Source organism: Neovison vison, chromosome 4 (assembly GCF_020171115.1).
Source record: "Neovison vison isolate M4711 chromosome 4, ASM_NN_V1, whole genome shotgun sequence".
NCBI classification, from domain to species: Eukaryota; Metazoa; Chordata; class Mammalia; order Carnivora; family Mustelidae; genus Neogale; species Neogale vison.
Genome location: NC_058094.1, coordinates 118,611,829 through 118,625,150, shown reverse-complemented (window position 1 = coordinate 118,625,150; position 13,322 = coordinate 118,611,829).

The following is a 13,322-nucleotide window of genomic DNA, read 5'->3' as shown; positions in this document are numbered from 1 at the left end:
CACTGCTCTATGTGTCTGTTTTTATGCCAGTACCAAGCTGTCTTGGTGATCACAGCTTTGTAGTAAAGCTTGAAATCCGGTAACATGATGCCCCCAGTTTTATTTTTGTTTTTCATTTCCTTACCGATTCGGGGTCTCTCCTGATTCCATACAAATGTTAAGATTATTTGCTCTAGCTCTTGGAAAAATACCGTTGGAATTTTCTTCAGAATGACAGTAAAATTATAGATTGCTCTAGACAGTATAGACATTTTAACAATGTCTATTCTGCCAAGATGGAATGGTCTTCCATCTTTTAGTGTCTTCTTCAATTTCTCTCATGAATGTTCTGTAGTTCCTCTAATATAGATCCTTTCCCTCTTTGGTTAGGCTTATTCCCAGGTATCTTATGTTTCTTGGTGCTATAGGAAATGGAATCTATTCTCTAATTTCCCTTTCTGTATTTTCATTGTTAGTGTATAAGAAAGCCACTGATTTCTGTACATTGACTTTGTATCCAGCCACGTTGCTGAATTACTGTTTGAGTTCTAGTAGTTTGGGGGTGGAGTCTTTTGGGTTTTCCATATAAAGAATCATGTCATCTGCGAAGAGAGAGAGTTTGAATTCTTCATTGCCAATTTAGATACCTTTAATTTCTCTTTCTTTTCTGATTGCTGTTTCTAGGACTTCTAATACTATGTTGAACAAGAGTTTTGAGAGTGGGCATCCTTGTCATGTTCCTGATCTCAACAGGATGGCTAAAAGTATTTTCTCAAGGAGGATGATATGGGCTGTGTGTCTTTCATAGATAGATTTGATGAAGTTCAGGAATGTTCCTGCTCTCCCTATACTTTGAAACGTTTTAATCAAGAACGGATGCTGGATTTTGTCAAATGCTTTTTCTGCATCAATTGAGAGGAGCATGTGGTTCTCTCTTCTCTTTTTAATTTGTTCTATCACATTGATTGATTTGTGAATGTTGAACCATCCTTGTAGATCAGGGGTGAATCACACCTGGTCATGGTGGATAATCTTTTTAAAGTGTTGTTGGATCCTGTTTGCTAGGATCTTGTTGAGAATCTTAGCATCCATATTCATCAGTCATATTGGTCTGAAATTCTCCTTTTTGATAGGGTCTTTGCCTGGTTTGGGGATTAGGATAATGCTGGCATCATAGAAAGAGTCTGGAAATTTTCCTTCTACTTCAATTTTTTGAAACAGCTTCAGGAGAATAGGTCTTATTTCTTCTCTGAAAGTTTGGTAGAATTCCCCAGGGAATCCTTCAGGTCCTGGGCTTTGTTTTTTGGGAGGTTTTTGATCACTGTTTCAATCTTGTTACTAGAAATTGGTCTATTCAGGTTGTAAATTTCTTCTTGGTTCAATTTTGGGAGTTTATAGTTTTCCAGGAATGCATCCATTTCTTCATGTTTGCTTAACTTATTGGAATATAACTGTTGGTAATAACTTCTGATGATTGTTTCTACTTCCTTTGTCTTCGTTGTGATCTGTCCCTTTTCATTCATAATTTTATTAATTTGTGCTTTCTCTCTTTTCTTTTGGATTAGTTTGGCCAATGGTTTATCGATCTTATTGATTCTTTCAAAAAACTAGCTTCTGGTTTCATTGATATGTTCAACTGTATCTTTAGTATCTACGTCATTGATCTTTGCTCTAATCTTTATTATTTCCCTTCTTATGTGTGGAGTTGGTTTGATTTTATTGATTCTCCAGTTCTTTAAGGTTTAGAGGCAGCTGGTGTATTCTGGATTTTTCATTTTTTTAGGGAGGCTTGGATGGCTATATATTTTCCCCCTTAGGACCGCCTTTGCTGTATCCCAAAGCTTTTGGAACGAAGTTCCTTCATTCTCATTGGTTTCCATGAATTGTTTCAGTTCTTTGATTTCCTGGTTGATCCCAGTATTCTTTTTTTTCCCAATTTATTTATTTTCAGAAAAACAGAATTCATTATTTTTTCACCACACCCAGTGCTCCATGCAAGCTGTGCCCTCTATAATACCTACCACCTGGTACCCCAACATCCCACCCCCCGCCACATCAAACCCCTCAGATTGTTTTTCAGAGTCCATAGTCTCTCATGGTTCATCTCCCCTTCAAAATTACCCGAAAGCACATACCCTCCGCAATGTCCATAACCCTACCCCCTTCTCCCAACCCCCTCCCCCCAGCAACCCACAGTTTGTTTCGTGAGATTAAGAGTCACTTATGGTTTGTCTCCCTCCCTATCCCATCTTGTTTCATGGATTCTTCTCCTACCCACTTAAGCCCCCATGTTGCATCACCACTTCCTCATATCAGGGAGATCATATGATATTTGTCTTTCTCTGCTTGACTTATTTCGCTAAGCATGATACGCTCTAGTTCCATCCATGATGTCGCAAATGGCAAGATTTCGTTTCTTTTGAAGGCTGCATAGTAATCCATTGTGTATATATACCACTTCTTCTTTATCCATTCATCTGTTCATGGACATCTAGGTTCTTTCCATAGTTTGGCTATTGTGGACATTGCTGCTATAAACATTCGGGTGCACGTGCCCCTTTGGATCACTACGTTTGTATCTTTAGGGTAAATTCCCAGTAGTGTAATTGCTGGGTCATAGGGCAGTTCTATTTTCAACATTTTGAGGAACCTCCATGCTGTTTTCCAGAGTGGTTGCACCAGCTTGCATTCCCACCAACAGTGTAGGAGGGTTCCCCTTTCTCCGCATCCTCGCCAGCATCTGTCATTTCCTGACTTGTTGATTTTAGCCATTCTGACTGCTGTGAGGTGATATCTCATTGTGGTTTTTATTTGTATTTCCCTGATGCCGAGTGATATGGAGCACTTTTTCATGTTTCAGTTGCCATCTGGATGTCTTCTTTGCAGAAACGGCTGTTCATGTCCTCTGCCCATTTCTTGATTGGATTATTTGTTCTTTGGGTGTTGAGTTTGTTAAGTTCTTTAGAGATTTTGGACACTAGTCCTTTATCTGATATGTCGTTTGCAAATATCTTCTCCCGTTCTGTCAGTTGTCTTTTGGTTTTGTTAACTGTTTCCTTTGCTGTGCAAAAGCTTTTGATTTTGATGAAATCTCAAAAGTTCATTTTTGCCGTTGCTTCCCTTGCCTTTGGCGATGTTCCTAGGAAGATGTTACTGCGGCTGAGGTCGAAGAGGTTGCTGCCTGTGTTCTCCTCAAGGATTTTGATGGATCCCTTTCTCACATTGAGGTCCTTAATCCATTTTGAATCTATTTTTGTGTGTGGTGTAAGGAAATGGCCCAATTTCATTTTTCTGCACGTGGCTCTCCAATTTTCCCAACACCATTTATTGAAGAGGCTGTCTTTTTTCCATTGGACATTCTTTCCTGCTTTGTCAAAGATTAGTTGACCATAGAGTTGAGGGTCTATTTCTGGGCTCTCTATTCTGTTCCATTGGTCTATGTGTCTGTTTTTGTGCCAGTACCATGCTGTCTTCATGATGACAGCTTTATAATAGAGCTTGAAGTCCGAATTGTGATGCCACCAACTTTGGCTTTGTTTTTCAATATCCCTTTGGTTATCCGAGGTCTTTTCTCATTCCATATAAATTTTAAAATTATTTGTTCCATTTCTTTGAAAAAGATGGATGGTACTTTGATAGGAATTGCATTAAATGTGTAGATTGCTTTAGGTAGCATAGACATTTCACAATATTTATTCTTCCAATCCAGGAGCATGGAACATTTTTCCATTTCTTTGTGTCTTCCTCAATTTCTTTCATGAGTATTTTATAGTTTTCTGAGTATAGATTCTTAGCCTCTTTGGTTAGGTTTATTCCTAGGTATCTTATGGTTTGGGGTGCAATTGTAAATGGGATTGACTCCCTAATTTCTCTTTCTTCTGTCTTGTTGTAGGTGTAGAGAAATGCAACTGATTTCTGTGCATTGATCTTATATCCTGACACTTTACTGAATTCCTGGACAAATTCTAGCAGTTTTGGAGTGGAGTCTTTTGGGTTTTCCACATAGAGTATCATATCAGCTGTGAAGAGTGATAATTTGACTTCTTCTCTGCCGATTTGGATACCTTTAAATTCCTTTTGTTGGCTGATTGCTGAGGCTAGGACTTCTAGTACTATGAGGAATAGCAGTGGTGATAATGGACATCCCTGCCATGTTCCTGACCTTAGTGGTAAAGCTTTCAGATTTTCTCCATTGAGAATGATATTTGCAGTGGGTTTTTCATAGATTGCTTTGATGATATTGAGGTATGTGCTCTCTATCCCTACACTTTGAAGGGTTTTGATCAGGAAGGGATGCTGTACTTTGTCAAATGCTTTTTCAGCATCTATTGAGAGTATCATATGGTTCTTGTTCTTTCTTTTATTGATGTGTTGTATCACATTGACTGATTTGCGGATGTTGAACCAACCTTGCAGCCCTGGATAAATCCAACATGGTCGTGGTGAATAATCCTTTTAATGTACTGTTGAATCCTTTTGGCTAGTATTTTGGTGAGAATTTTTGCATCTGTGTTCATCAAGGATATTGGTCTATAGCTCTCTTTTTGAATCGATCCTTGTTTGGTTTTAGGATCAAGGTGATGCTGGCCTCATAAAATGAGTTTGGAAGTTTTCCTTCCATTTCTATTTTTTGGAACAGTTTCAGAAGAATAGGAATTAGTTCTTCTTTAAATGTTTGGTAGAATTCCCCCGGGTAGCCGTGTGGCCCTGGGCTTTTGTTTGTTTGGAGATTTTTTTTTAAGATTTTTTTTTTATTTTATTTATGAGAGAGAGAGAGACAGTGAGGAGAGAATGAGCGAGGAGAAGGTCAGAGAGCGAAGCAGACTCCCCATGGAGCTGGGAGCCTGATGGGGGACTCGATCCCGGGACTCCAGGATCACGTCCTGAGCCGGAGGCAGTCGTCCAACCAACTGTGCCACCCAGGCATCCCTGTTTGGGGATTTTTAATGACTGTTTCAATCTCCTTACTGGTTATGGGTCTGTTCAGGCTATCAATTTCTTCCTAGTTCAATTTTGTAGTTTATATGTTTCTAGGAATGCATCCATTTCTTCTAGATTGTCAAATTTGTGGGCTTAGAGTTGCTCATAGTATGTTCTTATAATAGTTTGTATTTCTTTGGTGTTAGTTGTGATCTCTCCTCTTTCATTCATGATGTTATTTATTGGGGTCCTTTCTCTTTTCTTCTTGATACGTCTGGCCAGGGGTTTATCACTTTTATTAATTATCTCAAAGAACCAGCTCCTGGTTACGTTGATTTGTTCTATTGTTTTTTTGGTTTCTATTTCATTGATTCCTGCTCTGATCTTTATGATATCTCTTCTCCTGCTGAGCTTACGGTTTCTTTCTTGTTCTTTCTCCAGCTCCTTTAGGTGTAGGGTTAGGTTGTATACCTGAGACCTTTCTTGTTTCTTGAGAAAAGCTTGTACCGCTATATATTTTCCTCTCAGGACTGCCTTTGTTCTGTCCCACAGTTTTTGAACCGTTGTATTTTCATTATCATTTGTTTCCATGATTTTTTTCAATTCTTCTTTAATTTCCCGGTTGACCCATTCATTCTTTAGAAGGATGCTGTTTAGTCTCCATGTATTTGTGTTCTTTCCAAACTTCCTCTTGTGGTTGAGTTCTAGCTTCAGAGCATTGTGGTCTGAAAATATGCAGGGAATGATCCCAATCTTTTGATACTGGTTGAGTCCTGATTTAGGACCGAGGATGTGATCTATTCTGGAGAATGTTCCATGTGCACTAGAGAAGAATGTGTATTCTGTTGCTTTGGGATGAAATGTTCTGAATATATCTGTGATGTCCATCTCATCCAGTGTATCATTTAAGGCCTTTATTTCCCCGTTGATCTTTTGCTTGGATGATCTGTCCATTTCAGTGAGGGGAGTGTTAAAGTCCCCTACTATTATTGTATTATTGTTGATGTGTTTCTTTGATTTTGTTATTAATTGGTTTATATAGTTGTCTGCTCCCACGTTGGGGGCATAGATATTTAAAATTGTTAGATCTTCTTGTTGGACAGACCCTTTGAGTATGATATAGTGTCCTTCCTCATCTCTTATTATAGTCTTTGGCTTAAAATCTAATTGATCTGATATAAGGATTGCCACTCTTGCTTTTTTCTGATGTCCATTAGCATGGTAAATTCTTTTCCACCCCCTCATGTTAAGTCTGGAGGTGTCTTCGGGCTTAAAATGAGTTTCTTGGAGGCAACATATAGATGGGTTTTGTTTTTTTATCCATTCTGATACCCTGTGTCTTTTGATTGGGACATTTAGCCCATTAACATTCAGGGTAACTATTAAGATATATGATTTTAGTGCCATTGTATTGCCTGTAAAGTGACTGTTACTGTATATTGTCTCTGTTCCTTTCTGATCTACCACTTGTAGGCTCTCTCTTTGCTTAGAGGACCCCTTTCAGTATTTCCTGTAGAGCTGGTTTGGTGTTTGCAAATTCTTTCAGTTTTTGTTTGTCCTGGAAGCTTTTAATCTCTCCTTCTATTTTCAATGATAGCCTAGCTGGATATAGTATTCTTGGCTGCATGTTTTTCTCATTTAGTGTCTGAAAATATCACGCCAGCTCTTTCTGGCCTGCCAGGTCTCTGTGGATAAGTCAGCTGCCAATCTAATACTTTTACCATTGTATGTTACAGACTTCTTTTCCCGGGCTGCTTTCAGGATTTTCTCTTTGTCACTAAGGCTTGTAAATTTTACTATTATGTGATGGGGTGTGGGCCTATTCTTATTGATTTTGAGGGGCGTTCTCTGAACCTCCTGAATTTTGATGCTCATTCCCTTTGCCATATTGGGGAAATTCTCCCCAATAATTCTCTCCAGTGTACCTTCTGCTCCCCTCTCTCTTTCTTCTTCTTCTGGAATCCCAATTATTCTAATGTTGTTTCGTCTTATGTTGTCACTTATCTCTCGAATTCTCCCCTCATGGTCCAGTAGCTGTTTGTCCCTCTTTTGCTCAGCTTCTTTATTCTCTGTCATTTGGTCTTCTATATCACTAATTCTTTATTCTGCCTCCTTTATCCTAGCAGTGAGAGCCTCCATTTTTTATTGAACTTCATTAATAGCTTTTTTGATTTCACCTTGGTTAGATTTTAGTTCTTTTATTTCTCCAGAAAGGGCTTTTATATCTCTGGAGAGGGTTTCTCTAATATCTTCCATGCGTTTTTCAAGCCCGGCTATAACCTTGAGAATTGTCATTTTGAACTCTAGATCTGACATATTACCAATGTCTGTATTGATTATGTCCCTAGCCTTCGGTACTGCCTCTTGTTCTTTTTTTTGTTGTGAATTTTTCCGCCTTGTCATTTTGTCCAGCTAAGAGTATATGAAGGAGCAAGTAAAATACTAAAAGGTTGGAAACAATCCCAGGAAAATATGCTTTAACCAAATCAGAAGAGATCCCAAATCGTGAGGGGGGATTTCTCCCCCCTCACAATTGGGTGAGGGATCTCCTCTGATTGGGATCTCCTTTTATGGGATCTCCCAATCTCTTCTGATTGGGTTCTCTTCTGATTTGGGGTTAAAAAGAGGTTCAAAAAGAAAGAAAGAAAAATTAAAAAAAGAGATTGAATTAAAAATTCAATCAAGAATTTAAAAAAGAATTAAGAAAAAAAAGATTGAAGAGATTAGGATCTCTTCTGTTTTGGGGATAAAAAGATGTTCAAAAATAAAGAAAGGAAGAAAGGAAAAAAAAAATAAAAAAAAGAAAATGAATAAAGAAAAGTATAAAAAAGAAAAATACATATATTAGATAATCTAGTTAAAAAACTTTAAAAAAGAAAAGGGTAAAAGTTATAAAAAAATTTAGCTGAAGAAGAGAAAAAAAATGAAAAATAAAAAAAAATTAAATTAACTGCAGGACTAAAAAATCACAGGCAGAAAGCCATGAGTTCCGTGGTTTGTTTTCTCCTCCTCTGGAATTCTGCTGCTTTCTCCTTGGTATTGAAACTGCACTCCTTGGTAGGTGAACTTGGTCTTGCCTGGATTTCTTGTTGATCTTCTGGGGGAGGGGCCTGTTGTAGTGGTTCTCAAGTGTCTTTGCCCAAGGCGGAATTACACCACCCTTACCAGGGCCCAGGCTGAGTGATCTGCTCGGCTTTGCTTTCAGGAGCTTTTGTTCCCTGAGCGCTTTCCTTAGAGTTCCGGAGGACAGGAATACAAATGGCGGCCTCCTGGTCTCTGGCTCGGAGGAGCCGAGAGCCCGGGGCCCCGCTCCCCAGTGCGCCCGTTAGCGAACAGCTCCTAGTAACTCGCGTCTGCCTAACCTCCGGCCGCGCTCTGAGCTCACCGAGCTTGCGACCGGTTCAAGGCAACTCCGAACTCTGAGCTTACTGTCGGCACTGTCTCTGCAGCCAGCTTTCCCGTTCCAATATCCGCAAGCTCTGCGACACTCAGACACCCCCGATCCTTCTGTGACACCGCGAGACCTGAGGTCACACCGACCCCGTGTGGGCTTCACCCCGGTTTAGCCTCCGGAGCGATGTCCCTCAGCGGAACAGACTTTTAAAAGTCCTGATTTTGCGCTCCGTTGCTCCGCCGCTTGCCGGGAGCCGACCCCTCCCCCCGGGGTCTATCTTCCCGTTGCTTTGGATTCACTTCCCCGCCAGGCCTACCTTTCAGAAAGTGGTTGTTTTTCTGTTTCTAGAATTGCTATTCTTCTTCTCTTCGATCTGCCGATGGATTTGCAGGTGTTTGCAATCTTTAGATAAGCTCTCTCGCTGATCTCCTGCTAGCTGAGGTAGTCTCAGCCTGCTACTTCTCCGCCATCTTGACTCCTAAGGTTTCTGATCCCAGCATTCTTAAACAAGGTCATCTTTAGCTTTCACGTTTCTGAGTTCCTTCTGAACTTTTCCTTGTGATGGAGCTCCAGTTTCAAAGCATTGTGATATGACAATATGCAGGGAATAATCTCAGCCTTTTGATATCTGTTGAGTACTGATTTGTGACCCAGTATGTGGTCTATTCTTGAGACGGTTCCATATGCACTTTGAAAGAATGCATATTCTGTTGTTTTAGGATGGGATGTTCTGTATATATCAACGAGGTCCACCTGGTCCAATGTGTCATTCAATCCTCTCGTTTCTTTATTGATTTTCTGCTTCAATAATCTGTCTCTTTATGAGAGAGATGTGTTAAGATCTCGTACTATTAGTGTATTCACATCAATATGACTTTATCTTGATTAACAGTTTTCTTATGTAATTGACTGCTCCCATATTGGGGACATATATATTTACAATTGTTAGATTATCTTCGTAGATAGTCCTTTTACAAATAATCTAGTGTCCTTCTGTATCTCTGACTACAGTCTTTAGTTTAAAATCTAATTTATTTGATATGATAATCGCTACTCTGGACTTTTTTGGAGGCCCATTGTCATGAAAGATCCTTCTCCATCCCTTCACTTCCAGTCTGGGTGTATCTTTAGGTTCAAAATGGGTCTCTTGTAGACAACATATGGATGGGTCCTGTCGTTTTATCCAATCTGCAACCCTGTGTCATTTTATGGGCACATTTAGGCCATTCACATTGAGAGTGATTATTGATAGATACATTTTTATTGACATCGGGTTACCTTTGAAGTCTTTCTTTCTGTGGATTGTCTCTATATTTCTGTTCAATGCTATTCTTGGGATTTTTCCTCTTTTATATAACCCTCCTTAATATTTCCTGCAGTATCGGCTTGGTGGTTGCATAGTCCTTTAAGCCTTGCCAGTCTTGGAAACTCTTTATCTCTCCATCCATTTTGAATGTCAGTCTTGCTGGATAAAGTATTCTTGGCTGCATATTCTTCTCATTTAGTGCCCTGAATGTATCATTCCTGCGCTTTTATGGCTTGCAAGGTCTCTGTGGACAGGTCTGACATTATTTTGATGGGCTTTCCTTTGTACGTAAGGAGCCTCTTTGTCCTAGCGGCTTTCAAGAGATTGTATCTACAATTATGATCCCTGAGTTTTACTATCAGGTGCCTTGATGTTTTTTGGAATCTAAAATCTTGGAGGGAGACTGTTCTGCCTCTAGTACATGAAAGCTGGTTCCATTCACGAAATTGGGAAAATTTTCATGAAGAACTTGTTCCACTAAATCTTCTAGACTTCTTTCTTTCTCCTCCCCTTCAGGGATTCCAATAATTCTGACATTGGAAAATTTCATGGCATCATTTATTTCCCTGATTCTGTTTTCATGGCTTTTAAGCTGTTTGTTCCAGACTTCCTCCTGATCCTTTCTCTCTATCTGTTTGTCCTTCAGATCATTAATTATATCTTCTGTCTCAGTTAGCCTGTCCTTTAGAAAATTTAGATTAGATTGGAACTCATTGAGAGCATTGTGAACCTCATCCATGGTGGCTTTCAGTTATGCCCTAACATTGTGAACATCCTGTCTGGTCACTTTCAGTTTGGCCCTAATCAATTCCATTTGGTCATCCATGGCTTTCTACAACATAGCTATTGCCTGATAATTGTTAGCCAGAATTCTCTTTCCAACATATTGTCTATGTTGATAGCCATTAGCTCTGTTGCAGAAGGCCCATCGTCTGTAATTTTCTTCTGTTGGGCATCCTTCCTCTTAGTCATTTTGGTGAGAGCTGAGTGAACGGATGTAGCTGGACCTATCAACAGTGGTGCAGTCAAGATGCACCCTGGAATGCTTCTGAGCAATCAGAATTCCTCACCCAAAGGAGAGGAAAAAGAAAAGAAAAAGAAAAACAGAGAGAGAGAGAGAGAGGAAAGAAAGAGAAGATAAGAGAGAAGGTTCAGACCAAATGGGCCCCAAGGTAAGATTTATGAAGTACACAAACAAAACAGACCAAAAAAAAAAGACTGATAAATGTATATGACAAAAGAGAAAAAATACACACACACACATATACATATATATGTATATAAATATATATATGCAAATAAAGGAAAAACCTCAGAAAAAAGAACCCCAAGTATAAGATTTATTTACTATTAGGACTAACACAAAAACACAGAAACACTGGTGGTAGAAAAAGATGGGAGAGTGGTTATAAATTCTCAGTGTGCACAAGGAAGATTATTTTGATTCTTCCTAGATGTTTCTTGATATCTTTGTTAAAGGACTCAACTTTTCTAAGATAAGAGGGTATTAAAAATTGGTTTACCTATAGCGTTAATACTGATTGGGAAAAGGGGATTGCCTTAAAATTTAACTCTATATGAATATTAGAAAATAAAAGTAAAGAAGGAATAAACTAGACTAAACGAAACTCAATTTTTTTTCCAATTTATTTATTTTCAGAAAAACAGTATTCATTATTTTTTCACCACACCCAGTGCTCCATACAAGCCGTGCCCTCTATAATACACACCACCTGGTAGCCCAACCTACCAACCCCGCCACTTCAAACCCCTCAGATTGTTTTTCAGAGTCCATAGTCTCTCATGGTTCACATCCCCTACCAATTTACCCAAAAGCACATACCCTCCCCAATGTCCATAACCCTACCCCCTTTCTCCCAACCCCCTCCCCCCAGCAACCCACAGTTTGTTTCGTGAGATTAAGAGTCACTTATGGTTTGTCTCCCTCCCTATCCCATCTTGTTTCATGGATTCTTCTCCTACCCACTTAAGCCCCCATGTTGCATCACCACTTCCTCATATCAGGGAGATCATATGATAGTTGTCTTTCTCTGCTTGACTTATTTGGCTAAACATGATACGATCTAGTTCCATCCATGTTGTCACAAATTGCAAGATTTCGTTTCTTTTGATGGCTGCATAGTATTCCATTGTGTATATATACAACTTCTTCCTTATCCATTCATCTGTTGATGGACATCTAGGTTCTTTCCATAGTTTGGCTATTGTGGACATTGCTGCTATAAACATTCGGGTGCACGTGATCCTTCGGATTACTACGTTTGTATCTTTAGGGTAAATACCCAGTAGTGCAATTGCTGGGTCATAGGGCAGTTCTATTTTCAACATTTTGAGGAACCTCCATGCTGTTTTCCAGAGTGGTTGCACCAGCTTGCATTCCCACCAACAGTGGAGGAGGGTTCCCCTTTCTCCGCATCCTCGCCAGCATCTGTCATTTCCTGACTTGTTGATTTTAGCCATTCTGACTGCTGTGAGGTGATATCTCACTGTCGTTTTGATTTGTATGTCCTTGATGCCGAGTGATATGGAGCACTTTTTCATGTGTCTGTTGGCCATCTGGATGTCTTCTTTGCAGAAACGTCTGTTCATGTCCTCTGCCCATTTCTTGATTGGATTATTTGTTCTTTGGGAGTTGAGTTTGTTAAGTTCTTTATAGATTTTGGACACTAGTCCTTTATCTGATATGTCATTTGCAAATATCTTCTCCCATTCTGTCAGTTGTCTTTTGATTATGTTAACTGTTTCCTTTGCTGTGCAAAAGCTTTTGATTTTGATGAAATCCCAAAAGTTCATTTTTCCTTTGCTTCCCTTGCCTTTGGTGATGTTCCTAGGAAGATGTTACTGCGGCTGAGGTCGAAGAGGTTGCTGCCTGTGTTCTCCTCAAGGATTTTGATGGATTCCTTTCTCACATAGAGGTCCTTAATCCATTTTGAGTCTATTTTTGTGTGTGGTGTAAGGAAATGGCCCAATTTCATTTTTCTGCACGTGGCTGTCCAATTTTCCCAACACCATTTATTGAAGAGGCTGTCTTTTTTCCATTGGACATTCTTTCCTGCTTTGTCAAAGATTAGTTGACCATAGAGTTGAGGGTCTATTTCTGGGCTCTTTATTCTGTTCAATTGGTCTATGTGTCTGTTTTTGTGCCAGTACCATGCTGTCTTGATGACAGCTTTGTAATAAAGCTTGAAGTCCGGAATTGTGATGCCACCAACTTTGGCTTTGTTTTTCAATATCCCTTTGGCTATTCGAGGTCTTTTCTCATTCCATATAAATTTTAAAATTATTTGTTCCATTTCTTTGAAAAAGATGGATGGTACTTTGATAGGAATTGCATTAAATGTGTAGATTGCTTTAGGTAGCATAGACATTTCACAATATTTATTCTTCCAATCCAGGAGCATGGAACATTTTTCCATTTCTTTGTGTCTTCCTCAATTTCTTTCATGAGTATTTTATAGTTTTCTGAGTATAGATTCTTAGCCTCTTTGGTTAGGTTTATTCCTAGGTATCTTATGGTTTGGGGTGCAATTGTAAATGGGATTGACTCCTTAATTTCTCTTTCTTCTGTCTTGTTGTAGGTGTAGAGAAATGCAACTGATTTCTGTGCATTGATCTTATATCCTGACACTTTACTGAATTCCTGGACAAATTCTAGCAGTTTTGTAGTGCAGTCTTGGGTTTTCCACGTAGAGTATCATATCA